This window comes from Lissotriton helveticus, chromosome 7, assembly GCF_964261635.1.
Source record: "Lissotriton helveticus chromosome 7, aLisHel1.1, whole genome shotgun sequence".
In the NCBI taxonomy this organism is placed as follows: domain Eukaryota; kingdom Metazoa; phylum Chordata; class Amphibia; order Caudata; family Salamandridae; genus Lissotriton; species Lissotriton helveticus.
Genome location: NC_136068.1, coordinates 92832595 through 92845281, shown reverse-complemented (window position 1 = coordinate 92845281; position 12687 = coordinate 92832595).

Below are 12687 nucleotides of genomic sequence, written 5' to 3'. Positions count from 1 at the left end.
AGGAGCAGCCCATGTGCGGAGCCCGGGTTGGTCCCCTAAAACATGGTCGGGTGTGGGGGAAGTGGCTTGGACAGTTGGATTGGACCTACACTCTATTGTATTTCCATCACTGTCTGTCTGCCGAATGACGACACTATCATATCCATTTGCCTGTATCATGCTTAACTGCTATGGCTACTGTTGTTGTAGTATCTGAGTGTCATGATATGCAATGTGTGAATTTTTTAAAATAAATTCGTTGATTAAAAATAATGGGTTTCACTAACTCATTTAAGGCTGTTTGCATTTTAATAGCTGAAGGTGACTCTGAACCTGCATGGTGCATGACCCCACCTGTGCTTCAGTACCTGCCTGCCACTGACAAGTATCCCTTTCACAGCTCATATAAAGGGCTGGAAGAGTGAGAGTTACTTGTCCTTTTAAAGAGTTAAAAGCCCCAGGGGCAGCAAAATGCAGGGCAATGGGCGTCATATAGTGAATTTGAGTTGGCCTCCATATGATTCAAAATTGCAGGCCAAACCTGCTTCATGTGTACAGGCCTAGCAGCTATGGTGTGGGGCTGCGAGGCCCAGGAAAGAAGGGGCCTCTCTCCTGGGCCTTGCAGCCAGGGCCGGCATTAGCACTGGTGGTGCCCGGTGCGACAATCACTTTTTGAGCCCCCACGTCCCATTACCACCTCCTCTGATTCTCTCCCCACCACCTGCAAAAGTGCCTCTCATCTCTCCTATCATAAGATATTACTAAACACAGCACCCCCCTCAGGTCACAGCACCCTCCTCCACAGGTCAGCACCCAGTGCAGCGGCACCAGTTGCACTGCCCTAAAGCCGGCCCTGCTTGGAGCTGTTGTCCAGTGCTCCGAGGCCCAGGGGAGTTGTGACCCTACCCCTATTCCTTGCAGCGCTATACATGCCGGCGAGGCCCAGCCGAGAGAGGCGCCCCTCTCATAGCCCTAGAGGTACTGCACCATAGGTGCGAGGCCAAGGACAGTGCGAACGCATGCGCGAGGCCCCATGTTCATGGGCTGAGCATGGGGCCCGGGCAGCTACTCATGCTGCCTGTGCCCAGCGCCAACCCAGATGGCAGGCAAAGTGCTTCCTATTGCTTGACCTATAAAAGAGGGGACAAAATCCTGTTCTTTTTTCTGTATGTTCGTCTGGAGGATCTCACCACTTTGAGAAAAGTAAGATAGTAGTTGCATTTAAATGTTCTTGTAAGTATTTATGTATTAACTTAACGCATGTTTGTAAGGGGAAGGTTCACCCAGAAGGGTATCTTGGCGCTGATTAACTGATGTTTATTTTGACCTAACTCAATGGTACTCATTTTATCGACCTCAGAAGGATGAAAGGCTGAGTGGGCCCGCCGGGATTTGAACCTGTGTCCATAAGGTCAAGCACAGTACGCTACAGTGGATGCATTAGTCAACTAAGCCACCAGACCCGGCCTGATGTTTTGATCTGAGCAGCTAGGCCTGCACCCGTGGCCTTTCTCTATGAACTTCTCGTTTATTTCGGTTCATTTCAAATATTGTTGAGTTTCAGACCGTGCTCCTCCAGGTAGCGATTAGGAGCCTGGGGATGTATGTTGTTACAACGCGTGGTATTACCACGCGAACCGTTACAACGCAGGTTTTACAACGCAAGTCATTACAACGACTTGCGTTGGGGGCGCTGGATAGTGGAATAGTTTAATTTACTACTCCAACTCCAGTCCCCGTGGATAGTAGGGAAGGTGTTGGATAGTAAATTAAACTATTCCCTATCCTACAGCGCCCTCCAGCGCAAGTCGTTGTAAAGACTTTCGTTGTAAAACCTGCGTGGTAACGGTACCGCGTTGTAAAAGATTTGTGGTAAAGGATGTTACCGAGCCTGGTCAAGAGGAAGGTGTTTCCCATTTATTCGGTAGGTCGGTGGAACCTCGCTGACAGTACCGGTCCTGCAAGCCTTTATCAACCACCATGGCCCGTTGCTAGGCAACGGCGGTATGAGGGATGCGCACTCTTCATAATGGGCCTTCTACCGATCATCATTTGAATGACTTTCAGAAGGGATATAGTCACCTTTTTTCAGCCTCTTACTTCAGCGCTATGGACAGAAAGTCCTGTTGTAAAGAGACATATGAAGACTTGTTCCTCAAAGGATGAGGTTCCCCAGGTATCTAGGCCTGATCCTGCACTGCAGTCCTGATCCTTCTTAAATCCATAATCATCAAGCTGGTCTAAGCCTCTTTTGCTGCAAGGTAGGTCCCTCCTCCAGCTACGAAAACCAAGGTCTCTCAGGATGTGGACTCTGATGTGCTGGAGGAATAGGGGAAGCTGAAGGCCAGGGGAGAGGACTGAAAGAGTTCATCAGTCACCTGAAAGACAATCTGTCTTTACCAGATGTGTCCCATACAGAGGAAGATGATTTTTTTTCTTTTAGTCTCCTGTGCACAAGCAGGAAAAGAAAGTTTACACCCAATCCTAACTATTCTCTTGCAGTCTTTCCTACCTCATTTTGCAACGCTTCCTCTTTGTCTTACTGTAAAATTGCCCAGGATGACAAAACCCAGCTGCCTCTCTTCAGTGCCCATCCCACTCCCATATTCAAACAAGATCTCCTTCCTCCTGATAGGGTCAAAACTGCTTTTGCCTCCTACTCCGATTGGAGCCTGTTGCCTGGCAGGGGCCTGGTATTGAATAGAGGCCTTCCTTGGAAATTTCAAGTTTAAAGAGTTAATACCTAACATGACCTTTGTTATAACAAATGTTGCTGTCTACTCACTGATAGCAAATCCCTGCTAGAGGTCGACAGTTAACATCAATTGGTCCATCCTGGCTCAGAGGCAGGGAATTGTCCTCTGAGCCGGGGTCGTTCACTTTCGCAGGCAGTGATGTGTATTCAATCTCAGTAGGTGTGATGAGTGACAGAAATGGTTTCAGGCCAGATCTGTGCATGCAGCCTAAAGGACATTTTATAAAAGTACTTGTCTGCTTAAGTTTTCAAAAATCTGTTTTCACCAATAAATCAGATTTTAAAATCCAAGTAGGAAATTTCTTAAAAGGAAGTCTTTTTCTAGCCCTTTCGTAAGCGTAGATACAGAATTAGGGACCAGATTCAAGAGTGTTAATCCACCACAAATATGATAGATAGCCCATCTGCCTTATTAAAAATGCATGATAGCCTATCGCACTTCTGATAAGTGGATGGGATAACCATCTGGTTTGTGATGGAATAACCAGTCTGTCAAACTCAAAATGAGGCATTAATGACCATATGTATCAAACTCTGATTTTGCGATTCTCAAATTGCGATTTTTAGCGAATTGCTATTTGAGAATCTCAAAACGCTATGTGTGTAGGATTTGAAAATAATTTTGCGAATCCTACATATTCCTTAATTGCTAATGGCAAATTGCGAGTCGCAATTAACGAATACCTAGCGGCCCATAGGAATGAATGGGAAGACATTCTCAATTTGAGATTCTCAATTAGAGAATCGCAACTTGAGAATGCCAACTTGAAGTTGGTGGTAATTTGCGATTCCTTAAGACCAAATTGCACTTGTTCTGTGCTTCTTACATTGCATTTAAGGAATAGAAATGTGCGATTCCTTAAATGCAATCGCAAAATAGGGAATCGCAAATTTTGTGATTCCTTATTTTGCAAGGCAGTTTTGCTTTCATACATACCACTGAGCCCAATTGTTATCGCAAGCGCCGAAATTCTGCAAATTTCGGCGTGTGCGATCACAAATTGGAATGATACATATGGCCCTAAGATTTTAATCCCATGCATGTTTACTTCAAGAAAAGTCTAGCACGGCCTATTCAGTGAATGAGATTTTAGCTTTTGTCCCATTAAGAGGGGACCAATTTTCAATAGGAAATTTGCCTTATTTTTATATGTTATCATCATGCCCTGTTGTATCACAAGCCACACTTTTGAGGTGACTTAGAAATATATCAAAATAGGTTTGTCCTACACGTCAATGACATTTTTCCCTTCCATGGGACACTACAGAGTATTTAAAATACAAACCAACAAACCACAGTAGTGCTCCTCGCACACATATATGTTTGTCATATTTGTGTGTGGGGCACATACACACTTCAGCCCACATGTGACATTCTGTTTTCTATGCCATAGACGCGTTTTAAGCACCTTTATAATGGATCTACATGGAAGGTTATTAGTCCTAATAAGGAGTTCCATTGTACAGCACATGTTTTTGGAGGAGCACAGGCACTTTATTACTGTTTATCATTAAAGCCAGCAAAATAGTGTCCAAAAAAAGGTGAAAAGTCTGGCTTGGCCGTGTCTAAAAGATTAGTTTTTTACAGAACCTTTTCCCAGTTTCTTTGAGTCGACCTTCAAATATGGCCAAAGAAGAAAGGTCTACTACAGTTATTTCACAAAAAAAACAAAATAGTTTTTTCACATTTATTAAATAGTGAGTGGTATTATCTGGGAAACTAAACACCCGACCATTTACAGTTAATAGGGGCTTTTTTCCTGGTCACCTATTGCGTTGCACATTTTGAGGAACTCCTTATGGAGATTTTTCCTTTTTCATCAAAACATCTCTGGAAAAGAGTCTATTGCAATGGTAGCTGTGGTATGGTTGCTGTTGCCCATCCAAATCAAGTCATACACTTTATTGTAATGCTACATTCCTGAAAGGGTGCCTTCAGCATGTAACATTTTGCTACTAAAGGTGCGAACTGTAACTAGACTATTGGGACATGTGGGTTTCATATTAGTGACTGACGTTATGGTTCTTATTACACACCTGCTCCTTACAAAGGGTTATTTAATTATGAGTTTTTTTATAAACATTCCTATGTCGATATGGGGTGTAACACTATTACTTCAGCAATCAATGGTACACCATCACACCATGTAGACATTTTGTGACTTACTCACTCATTCTTTTCTTACAGATTGCTAGCCCTACTATTTTCCATGAAATATATGTTTCTTAGCAAGAGAGTAGTCTGTGCCCATCTCCCTCTTCCTAACTCTTAATGCTTTGCCCGAACCTGCTGTACAGGGCCTTGGACACCGTTTTATAGAGCTACGAAATGTGTCAAATGTGATTTTGTCCATGTCATGCACATTGCAAACAACCTAATCAATACAAGCATTAGAAAAGCCAATAGGTCTCATCTATGCAAAAGCTTTTGGCTTTGCCAATATGTTTTACCCAAATTGTTCACCAGCTTGGCAGCTGCTCAGCCTGGCTAAAGGTTAGTGGCATAAAGAAGAGTGGAGTGGAGTAGACAAAAATAGAGTGCTGTAAAATAGAGTGTTGTGGAGTATAGTGGGGTGTTATAGAGTGATGTAGAGAGCTGTGGAGTGGTTTGGAGTGGTATTGAGTAGAGTTGAGTAGCGTGGAGTGCCATGGAGTGTCATGGAGTGGCATAGTGTTGTGGAGTGTCATGGAGGGCGTAGAATGTCTTAAAGTGGAAGGGCACAGAGTTGAGTAGAGTGTTGTAGAGTTGAGTGGTGTATAGTGGAGTAGAGTGTCAGAGTGTGCTGACACACATAGTTAGTTGATGATGCCTTATAAATGTTGGATCAGAATGAATCCTGCCTTCTTATCCTCCTTGACCTCTCATCAGCATTCAATATGGTCAAACATGACGGCCTCCTAGACCTACTTGAAAGTAGGATGGGGCTATCGGGGTCCATTCTTAACTGGTTCACTTCTTTTCTCCACAACAGATCCCAAAGGATAAATGTCAATATGTCCCTTTCCATCCATACACGGGTCACATTAGTGTTGCCACAGGGATCCTCACCCTCACCCGCTACCTTTAACCTATTCATGGAGACTTTTGCCAAATTGTTGTACTCATCTAACATCTACTATCACATGTATGCTGACGACTCCCACCTGTACCTGAACATTTCTCCCCCTGAAGATAATAGGTCTCTCAACACAGCCTGACAAAAAAACAAAAACTGACTAGGCTGTAACCACCTCAAACTAAATGCTCTCAAACAGAATTCCTCTTAAATGCCACACCCAAACTCTCAACGGACATCACAGGCTTGACTTAGAAATCGCATGCCAGCCCCACAAAGCTTTACTCTTCAACACACCGAGATACCTTGCAAACAAATTGGAGCTATCAGACGGCTTTAGAACATGTAGAGGCATTAGGACCCTATTGTTAAAACCACCGACATTCTATAAAAAAAAGCATACAACTGAGCATTCTCAGGGATTGCTCTAAGGATCTTAAATGCCGTACCCCCTGAAATCAGACTGAACCCCTCAATTGTTTCATTCAAGAAAGAAGTCAAAGTAATACTGATGAAATGATTCGGTCTTAGAATGCACGATCTCCAATCAGGAACACATTGTGTCCTTTAGTCTGCAAGCATGCTTATCTCTCACATGCTGTGTTTTTATTCTTGGATGTTTGGTTCTGTCTTGATCCCTGTGATGGTTTCTCTTGGGTACTCTGCCATACAATGTTCGGTCCTTGATGATGATGTTATTCCTTATTCTACCTATCTCCTTAAACATTGTGAAGTGATCTGATAACCGCTTGTATCATGTTTGCGCTATATAAATCTTTATCAATAAAATAAGAATGGAGTAGAGTGTTGTAGAGTAGAGTGGCATAGATTGTTGTGAACTAGTGTAGAGCAGGGTGGAGTGGCTTAGAGCATGTTGCGTAGAGTGGAGTACAGTATTGTAGAGTAGATGGGTGCAGAGTGAAGTAGATTGTTGTAGAGTGGAGTGGTATAGAGTGGAGTAGTGTAGAAGAGTGCAATGGCATAGAGTGGTTTAGTGTGTCACACAGTGGAGTGGCATAGAGTGTCAGAGTGGAGTGGCATGGAGTGGAGGGCCTAGAGTGGAGTATGGGAGTTGAGTAGATTGGAGTAGGAGAGTAGAGTGTAGTGTGCCATAGATTAGACTGGGGTAAAGTGGCATGGAGTAGTGTTGGGGGAGTTGCATAGAACATCGTAGAGTAGAGTAGCGTTGTAGAGTGGCATAGAGTGGAATAGAGCATTGTAGAGTGGAGTAGAGTTTAATAGAGTAGAGCGTCATAGAGTGGAGTTTTTTAGAGTGGAGTAGAGCAGACTAGAGTGAAGTGGTGTAAAGTGCAGTGGTGCAGAGTATATTAGCATGGAGTGCAGTGACTTAGAGTGAATTGGGTTTGAGTAAAGTGGTGTAAAGTGCAGTGGCGAGGAGTAGAGTGCGTACAGTAGAGTAGAGTACTGCAGAGTAGAGTGGAGTTGTGCAGCATAAATTGCAGAGGTATAGAGTGCAATGGTGTGGAGTAGAGTGACTCAGGGTGGAGTAAAATGGCGTAGAGTGCAGTGGTGTGGAGAAGATTATTTCAGAGCAAAGTGAATTGGTGCAGGGTAAAGTGGAGTGGTGCAGGATAGAGCACCGTAGTGTAGATTAGAGTGGTGTAGAGTGCAGTGGCAGAGAGTGCAGCCTTGCAGAGTAGACTGTCTTAGAGTGCAGTGGTTTAAAGTGCATTGGTGTGCAGTGCAGTGGCGTGGAGTACAGTGTTGCAGAATAGAGTGCTGTAGAGAGCAATACTGTACAGTAAAGTGGTGCAGCGTAAAATAGAGTGTCATAGAGTGCAGTGACATAGAGAGCAATGCTGTAGAGTGATGTAGTGTTGTGTAGCATGCAGTGGCGTAGAGTCCAGTGGCATTGGCATAGACTACAGTGGCGTAGAGTAGAGTGTTGCAGAGTAAAGTGATGTAGAAAGCAGTGGCATACAGTACAGTGGTGCAGAGTAGAAAAGAGTGGGGTAGAGTGCAGTGACATAGAGCACAATTGTGTACAGTGGCATAGAGTGCATTGGTTTTGAGTGAAGTGGTGTAGAGTACATTGGGTCGAATGAAATGGTTTAGAGTAGTGAAGGTGTAGAGCTCAGTGGCGTACAGTAGAGTGGCGTAGAGTTCCGCAGCATAGAGTAGAGTAGCATAGAATGCAGTGCTAAGTAAGAGTAGATTGTTTCAGAGCAGAGTGAAGTGGCATAGAGTGGAGTGCTGCAGAGTAGAGTGGAGTGGTGTAGAGTATTGGCGTAGAGTGCACTGGCATAGAGTGGGGTGGTGCAGAGTAGAGTGGAGTGGCCTAGATTGTGGTGTAGAGTGCAGTGGCAAAGAGTGCAGTGGTGCATATTAAGAAGAGTGCATAGAGTGGCGATGAGTAGAGTACAGAGGTGTAGAGTGAAGTGGTGTAGAGTGCAGTGGCAAAAAATGCAATGGTGCACAGTAAATCAGAGTGGCATAGAGTGCAGTGATGTAAAGTGGCGTAGAGTAGAGTGGTGCGGTGGGATAGTGTGCTGTGGCATAGAATGCAAAGGCGCAGAGTAGAATGGTAGAGTGTTCAGTGGTGGGGAGTGCAGTGCTGCAGAGCAGAGTGTTGTAGAGTGCAGTGGTGAGGAGTAGAGTGGTACAGAGTAAAGTGGTGTAGAGAGCAGTGATGCAGAGTACAGTGGTGCAGAGTACAGTGGTGCAGAGTAGAATAGAGTGGCATAGAGTGCAGTGGTAAAAAGTAGATTGTTTCAGAGCAGAGTGAAGTGACATAGAGTGGGGCTCTGCAGAGAAGAGTGGAGTGGCATAGACTAGTGTTGTAGAGTGCACTGGTATATAGTTTAATGGTGCATAGTAGAGCAGAGTGGCCGTGATTGAAGTGGTGTAGAGTGCAGTGGTAAAGGGTACAGTGGTGCATAGGAAAGTAGAGTGCATTAGCACAGAGTAGAGTGGTGATGAGTGGAGTACAGAGGTGTAGAGTGCAGTGGCATAAAGTGCAATAGTTCACAGTAAATTAGAGTGCAGTGGTGTAGAGTGGTGCAGTGGAATAGTGTGTAGTGACATGGAATGCAATGGCGCAGAGTAGAGTGGTGCAGAGTAGAATGGTGGAGTGTTCAGGGGTGGGGAGTGCAGTGATGCAGAGTAGAGTGTTGTAGAGTGCAGTGGTGTAGAGTAAAGTAACTTAAAGTGCAGTGATGTAGAGTAAAGTGGCTTAGAGTAAAGTGGTGTATAGAGCAGTGGTTTAGAGTACAGTGTCGCAAAGTAGAATAGAGTGACGTAGAGCTCAGTGGCTTAGAGTACAGTGGCATAAAGTAGAGTGTTGCAGAGTAGTGTATAGTGGCAAACAGTGCAGTGATAGTGTAGAGTGTATTGGTTTTGAGTAGGAGTGGGCGGCAAATTCCGTTCCGCTTGCGAAACATGCAAAATTTCGGCATTTTGGCGTTCTGTGCGGGACGCAAAAATGTCAAAACTTCTGCGATCCATTGCGGAACGGAAGCATCTTCATTCATAATTGGCAGGGCAGGATTCATTCTGGCACGATACTCCTGTCACAAAAATTAAACCTGAACAGGAAGCACTTACAGATATAAATAAAGCAGGTGCCCAGGTTTAAGCTCAAATTCAGTAACTGATTAATCAGCCCCCAAAAATTGTGAGCTTTGTCGAGGCTGGGCAGGTGTGTTTTCTCCCCATATCTACCCCCGAAAGTAAGCTGTGATGCTTGATGGAGGCCTTTGCATCCTTGACTTTCACAAGTGCATTCCCCATGCAGTTCCTGGAACCAGGAGCTTCTTTCTCCTCATCTGCTGCTCTGATCAGTGTCTGACCTTTTATAAACACAAGAGAGGCATGTGATCTCGTAAAGAAGACCCGCCACCCAAAACTCCGCGAGCACGCGAAATTTCGCGTGTTCGCTGAGATTGTTTGCCGTTTCGCAATATTTTGCGAAAGGCAATTTCGCAAATTCCGCCCACCGCTAGTTTTGAGGAAACTGATGTAGAACGCATTAGCATAGAGTGCAGTGGAGTGAAGTGCAGTGGCATAGAGCGGAGAGGCGTAAAGTGGAATAGTGCAGAGTGGAACACAGTGGCCTAGAGTGCAGTAGCTTAGAGTAGATTGCTTCAGAGGAGAGTGAAGTGGTGTAGAGTGCAGTGGCATAGATTAGAGAGCTGCAGAATGTGGTATTATAGAGTGCAGTGGTGCAGAACAGATTAGAGTGAGTTAGAGTGAATTGGTATAGAGTGCAGAGGCCTAGAGTGAAGTGGTGCAGAGTGGAATGGTGCCGGGCAAAGCGTGGTGCAGTATGAAGTAGTACAGAGTAGACTGCAGTGATGTGGAGTGGTGCAGAGTAGAGCGAAGTGGGGTAAAGTAGAGTATGCAAGATGTGGCAGTGCTCTGCAATTACAGACAAAACATCTTCAATTGAGTTGTGCATTACATTTTCACAGACATACAGTTTTACTGATAAAAGTATAGAGCACATAAACGATTTTACTGATAAAAAAGTATAGAGCACATAAACGATAATGTGTGGAAACGTTATCACCTAGTGTATTGAGTTGTTTTGATGGTATTAAAAAAAATGTCCAGCACACTTCAGAATTACTCTCAGTAGCCAGCATGAATGTCACATAAATCCTCTCACTTTGAAGTCAGAGAAAGAAAAGTAAACACTAAAGTCCCTTGGAAGACGGAGCATGACATTTGACCTGTTTCTTTGAATACACAGCAAATGTGACAAGATAAGAACAAGTTTTAAAGGCTTGTCTGCTGATAGGAAGGACTCAGGAGGATGCTGTAAATAAGGTTTGGGCGAGGAAAGGGACAGACTCAAGCTGGACAGCCTAAAACAAATAAAGCCAGCAAATAGAAACAAAAGAAAATGTGAGTTACAAACCAAGAAGCCAATGGTAAGCAAAGGGTGAAATCCATTCCCTGGGAAGCTCTCCGAATGACTAAAGATGTCCTTAGCAAACCAGACAGCTGTGCTGGTTTGCTATGGGCATGGTAACGTTCGACTTACTAAGGCGCAAAGTTCTACCCCACGACACACTAGAATGTGAACAGACGTGGTGGGAAATAATGAACCAAAATGCTATAACGAAACACAACATTTTATATGATTGCCCAATTCTTTTGACATTTTGGTCGGATGTTTGGATTGTAATTTCAAAAATGTTACCTGTACAAGAGGATATTTCTTATGCTATGTTAATATGTAAATCAGTTGCCCTTTCCCATCCTCTTAGTGAGTCAGAAGCTAAATTATTTAATTTCTTAATTACAGCTGCTTTGAAATCCATTACTTTTTGTTGGAAAGATGCTTCTTCTCTTTCAGTGCATGCCTGGTGGTCATGGATTATCTTTACTAGAAAAGGAGCACAGTTATCTCTTAAAGGCGTTGTTCATAATTCATAGTCATTTCAATCTTTTTGGTCACCTATTGATTTGTATGTTCTGCAGTGATATATAGAATATGTATTGTGATGATCGCTAGTTCTATGCTGTATTTTGTTACTTTATTTCCCCTATGTTACAGGCCTTTAAAATTTATTTCAATTAAGTCTATATTTTATTGTATTTTTCGATACTATGATAGATCCCATGCCCCTTCCCTTCCCTCCCCTTTTTCTCCCCCCTTTCCTATTCCCTGGATTATTGCCTTTTCTGGTCGCAATTTCATCATTTATGCATATGAGAATTATTCTTTTGTATTGTTTGTGTCTAATTTCTCCTGTTTGCATTTTGTTTCAATAAAATAATTCTGAACTTAAAAAAAAAACACAACATATTATTAAACCAAATACCTAATTGATCTGGTATGAAGTGCCAGGCATTTCACCTTAGAACCTAATATCGGCTGAATCACCCAAATAAAAAATGTATGATCCTGAGCAAATGACTTAAAGTGCCCGGGCCTAAAACTGTAAATATGATTGACATCCAGCGCAACTGGAAATATGTGAGATGAGGTGTCATAGTACAATTCAAATGAATAAATCCTAAATTCACGAACATCACCGTGTGGCTATCCCAGCACCCCCAAGAAGGCACACTGTTGCTACCCTGCTAGGTGTGTGCTGCATGAAGACCAACCAATGTATATACTTAACATAGGACAGGATGCACAAACATAGCATAAGGCAGGATGCACAAACATAGCATAACGCAGGATGCACAAACATGACATAAGGCAGGATGCACAAACATGGCATAAGGCAGGATGCACAAACATAGCATAAGGCAGGATGCATAAACATGGCATGAGGCAGGATGCACAAACATAGCATAAGGCAGGATGCACAAACATAGCATAACGCAGGATGCATAAACAGAGCATAAGGCAGGATGCACAAACATAGCATAAGGCAGGATGCACAAACATAGCATAACGCAGGATGCATAAACATAGCATAAGGCAGGATGCACAAACATAACATAAGGCAGGATGCACAAACATAGCATAAGGCAGGATGCACAAACATAGCATAAGGCAGGATGCATAAACATGGCATAAGGCAGGATGCACAAACATAACATAAGGCAGGATGCACAAACGTAGCATAAGGCATGATGCACAGACATGGCATAAGGCAGGATGCACATACATAACATAAGGCAGGATGCACAAACATAACATAAGGCAGGATGCACAAACATAGCATAAGGCAGGATGCACAAACATGGCATAAGGCAGGATGCCCATACATAACATAAGGCAGGATGCATATACATAACATAAGGCAGGATGCACAAACATAACATAAGGCAGGATGCACATACATAACATAAGGCAGGATGCACAAACATAACATAAGGCAGGTTGCATAAACATAGCATAAGGCAGGATGCACAAACATGGCATAAGGCAGGATGCACATACATAAAATAAGGCAGGATGCATATACATAGCAT